The sequence below is a fragment of the Vulpes vulpes genome, unplaced genomic scaffold (genome assembly GCF_048418805.1).
Source record: "Vulpes vulpes isolate BD-2025 unplaced genomic scaffold, VulVul3 u000000630, whole genome shotgun sequence".
Lineage (NCBI taxonomy): Eukaryota > Metazoa > Chordata > Mammalia > Carnivora > Canidae > Vulpes > Vulpes vulpes.
In genome coordinates this window covers 62,950-75,500 of record NW_027325744.1, presented here as the reverse complement: position 1 = coordinate 75,500, position 12,551 = coordinate 62,950, and the positions used below count along the sequence as shown (strand labels likewise).

At 49.9% G+C, this 12,551-nt stretch overlaps 1 long non-coding RNA gene across 1 annotated transcript; it reads right to left on the bottom strand.

The window, feature by feature from the left end:
* Window positions 1-4,420: 4,420 nt before the first annotated feature.
* Window positions 4,421-7,593, bottom strand: LOC140596764 (uncharacterized). Its single transcript, XR_011998638.1, has 3 exons — window positions 7,450-7,593; window positions 7,302-7,345; window positions 4,421-4,873 (listed from the first exon to the last, which is right to left on the bottom strand). It is a non-coding gene; the product is annotated as an uncharacterized lncRNA (long non-coding RNA).
* Window positions 7,594-12,551: the final 4,958 nt, after the last annotated feature.

Genomic DNA, 12,551 nt, shown 5'->3' with positions numbered 1-12,551 from the left:
ATAACCCAGCCGGAAAGCTAGGCCCCACCTGCCACCCTCCTCACATCAAACCAGGGTGCTGAAGCCCAGGCCCTGCGCTAGCAGAAGCTCTCGGAAGCCGCATTGCCAGAGACCTGAAAAAAGCATCAAAACACACCGCACGGATGTGGCTGCATTATTCACGAGGAGAATTTCTGCCAGCTTAAGCCTGAAAACACGACACACGTGAACTGATCTGAGTCAACCCTATAAGCATCAGAGAACCCCAAAATATCCACACCCAGTATTCCTGTATCTACTCGACTGGCAAGTATTTCTGGAACCCCTATTTGGCCAGTGGGGGAGTGGGGCAGAGTAAGGCGCTGTGGTTTCTAGCCTAAGAATTGAAAGCTCAGAAGAGAACAGCGAAGTTTCTTCTCTTGCCTAAAGACTCTGTGCCCCCGATTTGTGCCCTGCATTTATTGCTCGGCTGTGGCCAGAGCAGTCCGCAACGTGGATGAATTCATGCTTCTCCCCTTGTTCAAAATTCTCCCACGGGTCCCGTCTCATTTCCGGGGGGGCCACAAGACCCTGCAGGAATGGCCTCCTGCTCCCTCTCTGACCTGTCTCCTCCTCCCTTCTGTTCACTCCACTCCAGGCTCCTTGACCTCTTTGCTATTCATCGTTCCTGACTCAGGGCCTTTGTCTATGCTGTTCCCTCTGGCAGGAACACCTTTCCTGCAGAGGTCAGCAGGGTTCCCTCCTTCCCTTTAGGTCTCTGCTCAAATGTCATAGTATCAGAGGCCATGCCTGACCACCTCCTCTGGAAAGCACTGCCCATTCCGCTCCACTCACTTTCTTTTTCTTTTCGTTCTTTTCTTTTAAGATTTCTATTTATTTATTCAGGAGAGACACACAGAGAGAGGCAGAGACATAGGCAGGGGGAGAAGCAGGCTCCCTGCGGGAAGCCTGATACAGGACTTGATCCCAGAACCCGCAATCACGATCTGAGCCAAAGGCAGATGCTCAAACACTGAGCTACCCAGATACTCTCCACCCACTTTCTAGCTTTATTTTCCTCACAGCATTTGTGACTTCTAATACAGGCATACTTTGCTTTCTTGTACTTTCAGACACTACTTTTGTTTTTCTTTTCTTTTTTTCTTTTTACAAATTGAAGGTTTGTGGCCATCTTGCATCAAGCAAGTCTGTATTAGCACCATTTTCCCAATAGCATTTGCTCACTTCCTGATTCTGTGTCACACTTTGGTAATTCTAACAATATTTCAAAACTTCTCATTATTATTATGTTTGTCATAGTGATCTGTGATCAGTGATTATGAAAACTCATGATGGTCAGCATTTTTTTTAGCAGTAAAATGGTTTTTTTTGGAAGCCTTCACCTCCCACTCCCCTTAAAACATGTATACAATATGTACAATAAAATAAAGATAAAATTAATATAATTGTAATATGTGACATAACACAGCATTTCTAGATTAAGATGATTATATTATTAAAGATATAATAATAATTATATTATTTTCTTTAGACATAATTCTTTCGCATACTTAATAGACTACATTATAGTGTAAACACAACTTTTACATGCACTGGGAAACCAAAAAATTCCTTTGACTTGACTTATCACAATATTTGCTTTCTTCTGGTGGCTTGGAACTGAACCCACGATATCTCCAAGGGGTGCCTGCATATATTTATTGTTTATCTATCTGTCCCCCAACTAGATCCTATGCTTCATGAGAGCATGTGAGCAGGGATGCCGCTTTGCACCTTTTCTACAGTTCCTAGAGCTGCACCTGGTACATAGTTGATGTTCAATAAATATTCCTGGAAGAAAGGAGGCAGCAAAAAACGTCAGGAATGGAAGGAGGGAGAGGAGGTGGGATAGAGAGGAAGGAAAGAAGAAAGGAAGGAAAGGAAGGAAGGAGGCAGGAAAGAAAGGAAGAAGCTTTCTTCTAAGAAGTGGCAAAAAGCTCCATCTTGGACCCTGTTACCAGCTGATACTTTCTGAAGTCCAAGTCCAAGCAAGACCCTCCTTGCTCATAAATTTTCTACAGCTCCCTGCCGTCTAATGGAGCAAAGCCCCGAGCAGGGTGCATCTAGCGGGCCTTTGCTGCCCCATCTCTTCCCCTACATACACCTGACCTCAAGCCATGTCTCCAGGGACTCTGCTGGACCTCTGTGAGGCCACCCTTCAGAGCTGACAAAGCAGGATTTGAATCCTGGCTTCTCCACAGACTGGCTGTGTGACCTTAAAGTGAGCTGCTTAACCCCTCTGTGCCTCCAGCTCCTCCTTTATGGAGCGAAGGAGACAAGTACCCTCCCTCCTCGGGCCGTCATGAAGAAGTGAAGGAGTTTTCCAGCACAGAGGTTTCTCCGTCTCAACCACAGTGCCAGTCTGGGCTGACACTTCTTGGTGGGGGGGGGGGGGGGGGGGGGGGGGCTGTCCTGTGCATCACAGGAGGCTGAGCAGCATCTCTGGACTCTACCCACTAGATGTCAGTCCCACCCTCGTTTTTGACAAGAAATGGCTCCAGACATTACCAAATGTCCCCTGGGCTAGGGCTGCCAGATTTAGCACTAGGCACTTTACTTCTGTTTATCTGGAATTCGAATTTAACTCGATGACCTATACGGTGTCCAGCAACCTCACCTGGGGGGCAAAACTGTTGCCCCTCTTTTATTGAGAAGAAGTAGATCCAAGTGGAAGCACCACAGGGCTCTCAGTAGAAACATCAGTTGATTCTCTCACTTCCTCCAATCTTCTTAGGATGTGAAACCCTCCTCCACCATCCCGTCACACCCCTACCCTGTCCCAAGGCTGGAAGGCACAGCTCCCCAAACGCGCCCAGCTCAGCCGCTGTGGCAAGGGCTCCCCATGGCAGCTCTCATACCAGCTCCAGTTTGCAGAGGTCCACAAGAGCCTCCTCTCCAGCACTGGCCTCATCCCCCTGCCTCCTTCCCCCGGGGGTCTGTCCTCCTGCCCTCAAGCACCTGCTTTTGTCTCTTCCAATTAAGAGGCCTCCCAGGCCTAGCCCAAGGCAAGAAAACAAGGCAGTTAGTCACTTGGCTTCCGTTATCAACCTGGCTCAAGTGGCTGGCTCCTTTAATGGCAGTCGTCATGGCAACAAGAAGCCAGTCCCCACAGCTGCCACTCTGGGAACCAAAACAAAATTAAGGGTTGGAGGCTGGGAGGAGAAAGGAGGGGAGGGCAAAGCGAGCCAGGGTGGAGCCAGAATAGAGCTGATTGGGTTTAACTGCAGGAAATCTCACCCAGGCCACCCTATCTCCTGGGCGACACTGGGGAGACAGAAAAAATAAGATGCCTGCCCAGAGGCAGCTCAGGCTAATGTGGTGGGTGTTTTCACATCGCTTATCCTGACAAGTGATCTTCATCCTCACTGGGAATAAACTGAAACTCAAACCCTTGTGAAGATACAGACACATGCCCCACTAAGGCTGTGCAATTACAAGCCATCAAGTTTAGCTCCGCCCTCTTCCTCCACCTAGCTCCTGTCCTCCCCATCCTTTTTCCCTGTGCTTTTAGGATAGGACCTCCTGCTCTGCCCCTCTGCATTTGGCACCATGCTCCTTCCTCTCTGTCCTCCAGCCACTTCAGAGTCCTCTCATCACTCAAGTTCACCGTGCTCCCTCCAGCCACAAAGTCTTTGTATATGCAGTTCCCTCTGCCAGGAATGGTTCCCCTCTGTCTTCCCACCTCCTGCCTTCATCTTAAAGGTGTGCTCATCCTTCACGTATCTTCTTAACATCACTTCCTCCAGGGCGCCTTCCTGGGCCACCTTAACCTTGTTGTATGTTCTTGTGGTGCCGAGTACCTCTCCTTCATACCTTGGTGCAAAGGCTATCATAATCCTCTGAATTACACTCAGAATGTCTATCAGGATCTGTGTACCAAAATGGGAATGTCAGCCCTATGAGGGCAGGACTTCTCTTATTCACTGCTGCATCCGCAGAGCCCAGTCCTGTGTCTGGCACACAGACACCCTTCAGTAAATAAACATGTCAGAATTTGAACCCAGCTCTGGGTGAGCCCAATGCTCCTTCTTGACCTGCTTCATGGTTCTGAGTCCTACTGGCTCCCAGAGTCAGCACAGGACAGAGCTTCCAGCCCCATAGCCGCTGCTGGCTTTTCTGGCTTCTGTGGCTCAGCCCAAGCTTGCAAACCTTGTCTAAAGAAACTGACTGTTAAGCCACCCTTTCCAGGAAGAATGACGGGAGGTACCTTTGGATGAGGCTGTGACAGGCAGGGATGTGACTTCTCTGAACCCAAAAGATGAAGAGAAGGAAGAGCAGACTTGACTCCCAGATTTCTAGGCAAAGAGTTTGCCTCCACCATTCCATTGAAGACTGGCTCTCTGATACTGGGACAAGATGCTCTCCCAAGAGGTGGGCAGAGGAAGGCAAGGAAAGAGGAGGTCTGCTTTGGTGGGGCATGGACTCATCGCCACGCCCTTAGGGGCACCCATGCTGAACAAGGGGTTCATAGAAGACTTGAACTTGTCTTCCCTTGACTGCTTCTGTGCCCTTGAGAAATCACTTATCCCGTCTGGGCCATTTTTCACCTCTGTAAGATGGAAATCATTCCATCCACAGCTGAGACTGTGGTGCCGTGGAGACACGGATGAGCACGTTTAGGATATAGAGGTAAGAGCCTGGCTCTGATGTCAGACAGATCTGGGGGGTTAAGTCCCCGGCTTTGCACCTTCTTGGCTGTGTTCTCTTGAGCAATCCACACCTCGTCTCCAGGCTTGGTTTCCTTGTCCATGAAATGGGGGCAGCCTCAGTCACCTCATAAAGTCACCGTGTACACAGGATATGGCACAGAATAGTACCCACTCTATGGAAACTCTGATTACTGAAATGATGTGCCCTGAGAAATGCAGAATTTAGAATCAGCCACCAACTTGTGGCTATAAACCTGCCTTCTGACTGCAGATCCAGGGTCAAGGACCTTTGCCCAAACTTGCGAGGTTCTGTCCCTGACCCCTTCAGGCACCAAGCAGGATGCCAAGGGGTCCCTCTGATCAAGTGATGGCCTCAGCCTTAGGCCAGGCAGAAAGCTCATTCTAAGCCCCAAACTCGGCTGCTCCCAGGACAGAGGATGCAAGCTGACAACTCTGGTCACTGGAGGCAACGTGTCCTCCACAGCTTGCCGATATTCCAAACTAGACTGACATGGGTAGGACCTCCAGGAGCATTGCACCAATGCCTCTTTCTCCAGCTGTGGAAACTGAGTCCTTGAGAGAGGAAAGGACTTGTCCAGGGCACCAAGGGAGCTCCTGGCAGAACCAGGCCAAAGGCCCAGCTGAAGCCCTGCCCAGAAGCAGATACCGAGAGGCACTGCCCTCCCTGACGCCTTGCTCCCAGGCTCTTCTACCCGTAGACCCCTTCCATTGAACCAGCAAGCCATTTCCTGAGAAACAGCCATTCCAGGGATGCCTGGGTGGCTCAGTGGCTGAGTGTCTGCCTTTGGCTCCGGGCTTGATCCCGGGGTCCTGGGATCGAGTCCCGCGTCAGGCTCCGCACAGGGAGCCTGCTTCTCCCTCTGCCTGTGCCTCTGCTTCTCTCTGTGTGTCTCTCATGAATAATAACTAAACGCTTCAAAAGAAAAGAAAACACAGCCATTCCATGTGACAATCTCCGGGGAGTACAAATTACATCTAGGTTTAAACAATGAACAAAGAGACTACATACAGGCTTTTAACCTGAAGGCTTTTGAGAGAGTTTCTATAAGACACCCTCCACCAACTCGTCATCAGAAAATTGCAGGTGTGCAGGTTTTGTTGGAAAGATGGTCTATCTAGATAGAGCTTTCTTCAGGTCCCACAATGCCTCTAAGAGGGCCAAACTGAAAAGTTCTGGGCCTTTCTGAGGAACTCCACATCCCTCATTACGGATCCTTATTCAGAAATGCCAGAATATACAACTAGCTCTAGAGCTGATTCTTTGAACAACACGAGACATGCCACACAGAGACCTACGCACAACATGCGCCCATGCTTTCTGAGGAGGGAGGGGCAGCCACAGGTCCCCTCTTCCAGGCTGTCTTTGATGGCTGACTGCCACCATGCAGGGAGGGGCTTCTGGGTGCTCAGTGCTGACACCAGGCTGACACCCTCCTCGTGTGTGCACACGCATGCGTACACACACACACACACACACACACACGCAATCAGGCCAGCCCCAAGGTCTACAGCCATCTGTGATCTCGGGCTGAGGACTCAAGGTACAGAGGTGATGCCGCTCAACAGCGATCGGGTCCCAGGTGAGGGATGTGAGGCAGCATAAGGAGGGCAGCACACACACATACAGTCACACATACCTGGTCGCAGCCTCACTCACGCACGCAGAGACTTACGCATCACACGGTCACACACCATACTCACAAAAACAGATCCACACACAGACACATGTACACGCAATACGGAGACACACTTGGTTACCTCCAGGCAGATGCACAGACAGCCTCAGACACACACTCACAGCACATGTCGGCGCCCACACAGGAGTGAGCGTGCTCCACACACAGTCCGGGCATCTACATGCTTCCCAGGAACCCACCACTGCAGGTTCGCCCCTCTCCGGGAAGTCGAGGGCTATTCGCTAAAGGCTAGACTGGGCTCCCAGCTGGCCCCAAGGAGAGTGAAGGGGGCGGAGGGGCAGGTGAACCCTGCCTGATTCGCACCCTACTGCGTGTCGGGGGTGGGGGGGTGGGCAGGGGTGGGCAGGGGTGGGCGAGGGGAACTCGCCTGCCAAGACGCCCTGGCACAGGCCCACAGATGGTGCAACCCAATGACCAGGGACTTTCGGGGAGGGAGTCCCCAAGCTCCTGGGGGCGGCTCTAAGGACTGAGACTTGTGGGGAAGGGGAGATGGGGGGTGTTACCCAAAGTGAACCGTTCCCTTTTCCCGAAGTCTGGTCCTCCTTCTGCAGCCCTACCCAGCCCCTCACCTCCCAGTAAGTCCAGTCAGCCCCCAGGTGCTTGCCTCCCCTTAATGAGACCCACCCACCTGCTCCTCCACAAGAGGGGGTCCTACCCAGACACGCCCGGGTGTGCCCCATCGGGGGCGGCCCTCCCGCTGCGTCCGCCCCTACACACAGCAGCCAAGCATCGACCCCGTACCTGAGGCCCCCACCCCCAACTCACCCGCCTCCAGTCCTACCAGGTGAGCCCCACAGCTCAGGTGGCCGCCCCGCTGCCACGGGCCCCCACCCCTTTGGAGACCCTTCCCCCGGGGGAGCTCCGGCGGCTCCCTCCGCAGGGTCGCGCCCCCGGCCACCCCACCCCCGGCACCTACCTCCTTCTTGACAGTGCGCAGCAGCCTCTGCCGCGTGTCCGCCTCTGTGGGACGAGACGGGGGGACGGCGGGTCAGCCGAGCGCTGGGGGCGGGGGCACGGGCCGCCCTCCCGCCGCCCCCGCGCCCCGCGCCCGCTCACCCGCTTACCCGCGGGGCCCGAGGCCATGGCCGCGCGCGCTGCGTTCCCGACCGGGCGGCGGCGGCGGCGGCGGCGGCGGCGGCGCTCGCTCGCGGGCTCGGCTGCAGCAGCCGCGGCGGGGCGGGGCCGAGGGCCCGGTGACGTCAGGGCCCCCCGCGCGGCCGCCCCGCCCCGCCCCGCCCCGCCCCTCCCGAGCCGCCGCCGCGCGGCCGGGCGCCCAGCGGGAGGGTCCTCCGGGCCGCGCGCACGCCCCAGGCCTCGCCCGGCCCCGCCCCGCCCCCGCGGGCAGCCCCGCCCACCACGCGCGGCGCCGCAGTCCCACCCCCTGCGGGGCGGGGCGGGGCGGGGCGGGGCGGGGCGGGGCGGGGCGGGGCTGCGTCCCTTCCTGGACGTCCGCTCGGTGCCAGGCTGGAGGCGGCCGCGGGAGCCGGTGGGACTGTTCCTGACGCTCTCTGGGCCTCAGTGTTCTCATCTCTAAAATGGACAGAATATGGGACGCCCGGGTTGCTCGGCGGTTTGGCACCTGCCTTCCGCTGGGGGCGTGACCCTGCGATATTACGAGATAGCTGCTCTATTATTATTAATCATTAGTATTATTGTTATTATTCAGAATCTTGTTCTTTGGCTTTCTGTTGACTCTCACTCGAGATTTATTCATTTGTTTGATAAGTATGATTTGAATAACTGCTTAGCAAGGCTTTATATTCAGACTCTCTAAATCTTTTGTTGGGGGTGTGCCTTTCTGGAGAACTCTGGACCCTGAATGTGAAGGTACGAAACCAGAAATCGGTTGTTTGGTTAAATTCTTTCTGTGGAATTTCTCTGTTCTTATCAATAGTTTAACTTCAACCCCCAGACCTACGTAAGAGATTTTCACGTTAGGCTCTTCAAGCTCTTGTCCTTGAAATACCGAGTCTTTTGGCAGAGATTCTTACGTGTCCCAGAGTACCCAAAAGATGAGTGACTCCACTTTTTCCCCTCATTTTGGCCACTGAAGATTTGCTTAATGTATTTCTCTGATTTATGTTTATCTCACGTTTGTACTAATAATGTTGGACCTAATGTTTATCCTTTCTTTCTTTCTTTACACATACACACACTCACGAGACTATTCTGGACTTTGGTGCAGGGGCCGTTTATGGCTGAGGCTTAGTCATACCAATTCCCTTTCATTCTTGATTTCTCTCCCTATTACTATCACTCATCTCCTGCCACTTTAGCTCAACTCCTAGACTTGCTCATGACTGAAATGAAAGCTGGAGTTTTTGAATAAAGAAAAGGAAATACCAAAAGAAAGCAAGCTGATAAAATTAGAAAAGAGGAGAATCCCTCTGACCACTTAAACATATATTTGTATATATGTATATGTGTGTGTGTGTGTGTGTGTGTGTGCTTGGTATACATACCATATACATACCATATACATACATGGTATGTATGTATTATATATGCGCGTATATATTTCAGTGGTATTATGGAAACTCAAGAATTTCATTGCTAAAATAATTTTCTATGCCAAGTGAATACCTATTTGCATTCGCTTTCATAATTATTTCTATAATTGGTTCTACAAGTAAATGCAGAGATAGCTGCATAGGCTTACTCCTACCACCTGCTTAGTACAGATATACAGAGAAGGCAATAATACATATTTAAATTATTCTTCTTGGGGATCCCTGGGTGGCTCAGGGATTTAGCGCCTGCCTTTGGCCCAGGGCCCCATCCTGGAGTCCCGGGATTGAGTCCCACGTCGGGCTCCCAGCATGGAGCCTGCTTCTCCCTCCTCCTGTGTCTCTGCCTCTCTCTCTCTCTCTCTATCATAAATAAATAAATACATCTTTAATAAATAAATAAATTCTTATTTTCTAACAAATCGTATAATCACAATATTGGAATGATAGCTCACTTAGTCTTCTGTTCCTGCATTCCAACACCCGGGTCCTTTCACAGAAGATAGATGCTCTCGCGCAGCCCCGGTGGCTCAGCGGTTTAGCGCCGCCTACAGCCCAGGGCGTGATCCCGGAGGACGTCAGGATCCCTGCACGGAGCCTGCTTCTCCCTCTGCCTTTGTCTCTGCCTCTCTCTCTCTCTCTCTCTCTCTCTCCCTCTCCTCTCTGGGTATTCTCAGGAATAAATAAATAAAATCTTAAAAAAGAAAAGAAAATAGATGCTCTCTGAGAATTAAATGGTCAAATATAGAGAGGTAGATGGCTAAATGTAAGTGCTATTTGAATAAATTTGCATATGAAAGGACCTCAAAAAACTTCTGTTAAGAAAAATCTATAAATCATTTTTATCTGAGATGACTCCCTTTCTGTACTCATGCCAGCATCTCTGGAATCAAAACAAAAGTTCCAAAGTTTTCAATAAGATCTTCCTTCTTAGTTCTCAATCAATTGGTTATCCAGTTACTAAGTTATCTGTTTTATATGGAAGGATTTCCATATTTTGTGGATGTAATTCTTAGGACCTGGTCAAAATGCAGAAGAAGAAGGGGAATGGAAAAGATATTTAGCTGGGAGGGAAAAAAAAGAAGAAGAAAGAAAGAAAAAAGAAAAATAGAAAATTTGGATCAGTAAAGATGCTGAATTAGATAAATATGTTAGAAATTCTAGGTCATTAAAATATACTGTGTTACTAGAGCTAGAGGCTTTGATTGGTCTTGTTCTTTGGAAATTCCAGTCACATGGAAGAAAATCTCCACTGAAATGTCCCTAGAACAGATACTGATTAAAACATACACTGTTTCACATTTCTTTCTAAAGAGATTTTCTTTAGTTAATTTTGGCTGCCTTTTGAGTGAAGCCGGAGACTACCATGGGATCATCGCTCTCAGAAAGCCAGGAGTCCCTGAAGTCCCTAGTCCAACTGTGATTGCATTACCTCTGACACAGAAATGCAAAGCAACAATAAACTCAAGGGTGCTGGCCACTGATGTTTTTTAGTTCCTTACCTACTAGTGTCATCTTCAATAAATCAGTATGTAGAGTCCACACTCTATTTCTTTAAAGAAATTCAAAGTAAATATAGATGATTTTCAGGTATTACTGATTTTCCCTAAAACTCAATGATTCATTTGTATTAATACTTATAAAGTAAAAAAAAAAAAACTTATAAAGTGCTACGTAATAACTGGTTACTCTAGTTAAAACATTTTGGGAATTTCAACACTTGTTAAGGAACATGTCCACCAGTGACCAGGGTGTAGACTGATGCTATCAACATATATTAAATGAGTAATATTACCTTACTTTAAGAACTCCCCAGAATTATTAACCCCCTCCACACACACACACACACACGAGTTTCATTTTTCTTCATTGTGTTCTAGACCCATGTTCTTTTTATGAGAATTCTAGAAGATTGGAAAGAAGAATAAACAAAGAAGCTACAGGTTGAAATATTATATTCTAGGTTCAGGTACAAAGAATCTAATTTCTTTTACTTTTATTGGAGCTCAATTTGCCAACATACGGCATAACACGCAGAGCTCATCTCAGAAGCGGGCCCCGTGCGTGGAAGGGAGCGACTCCCGTGGTGGGGTCGCCAGCGCCTCGCTCTTCCCGCTCCTCGTCCGCACTGGCCCGGTGGGGCGACCTCCTGCCTTGACTCAGCGCTCCTGGGAGGCTGCCTGGGCTGGGCCACCCGCTGCTCCGGGCTCCTCCCGCGGCCCCGCCCCTCCGAGGCCCCGCCCACGGGACCCGCCCCTCCGAGGCCCCGCCCCTCGGCCCGCAGCCCCGACCCGGCAGCCCCCGCCCCGCAGCCCCGGGCCCGGCAGCCCCCGCAGCCCCCGCAGTCTCCGACGGGGCAGCCTCCACCCCCTGCCCTGCGCGCCGCCTGCTGGAAGGGGCTTGACCCCTGGACCCCGAGGTCACCCCAGCTGAAGCAGAGGCTTAGCCAGACTGAGTCACCCAGGTACCCCAAGAACTTAAAACTCCTATTAATGACCTAAGAGCCATGAAAAATGTTGTATTAACAGGGATGGTTAATAATTTCTCAGCCTTCTAAGGAATCTGTAAGGATTAGTCATCTGAATGTTAAGTGACAAGTACTTAGGCTATTTAATGAAACCTCCATCCAGGATTTTAAAAATCCCCTTTCTCTCTTAGGTAGACATCTTCTTTTAATTAAGCAAACGTGTCACTTAAACTACAAAACAGTTACGCTTGCCGATGTCTTAGAATACCTAGAGGACGTGATTTTCAGGTGTTAGACTAGGATATTTGGATGTAAATTTTAGGGCATCTAGGGCCAAGTGTATTTTACTTATTTTTAATTAAAATCCAATACACATGTAGCGTATTACTTGCTTGAGAGGCAGAGTTTACGGACTCAGTTGTCTATAACAAGGACTCAGTAGTACATCATGTGCCCTCCTTAGTGCCCACCACCCAGTCACCCCATCCCCCAGCCCACTTCCCCTGCAGCAACCCTCAGTTTACTTCCTAAGTTGAGACTCTCTTCTGGTTTGTCTCCCTCTCTGGTTTTGTCTTGTTTTGTTTTTCCCTCCCTTTAGGGCCAAGAATATTTTAGAGACATTTCTGTAATCATTACTTCTGCCAATTTAAATCACTTTATATCAGATATGATAAAAAGTAATTGCTCTGTAATGGCACCAAATGTTTTTCTTAAGTAAGCTGCTGTTAAAAAGTTGTTGGTTTTACATAATTGATTTTCTGCCTCTTCAGGACACTATCCCTAGAGTATTTGGGTGCACAGCTGAGTGCACTCAAAATAATCCTTTAAAAACTTTACTTTGGAAATGTACATCCTCTCTGGGTTCCTGGGTTTTTGAAGGAATGAGGTTACATACAACAGGACAATTCTAGAAGTCATGATCTGTATTTCCACTTATTTCCCAGGATCACATTTGTGCCAGTACCACACTGTCTGGACGGCCACGGCTTTGTAGTACAACCTGAAATCTGGCATTGTGATGCCCCCAGCTGTGGTCTTGGTTTTGAATAGTCCCCTGGCTATTTGGGGTCTTTTCCGGTTCCACACTAATCTTAAGATGGTTTGTTCCAACTCCCTGAGGGAAGTCCATGGTATCTTGATAGGGATTGCATGAAATGTGTAAATTGCCCTGGGTCGCAGGGACATTTTCACA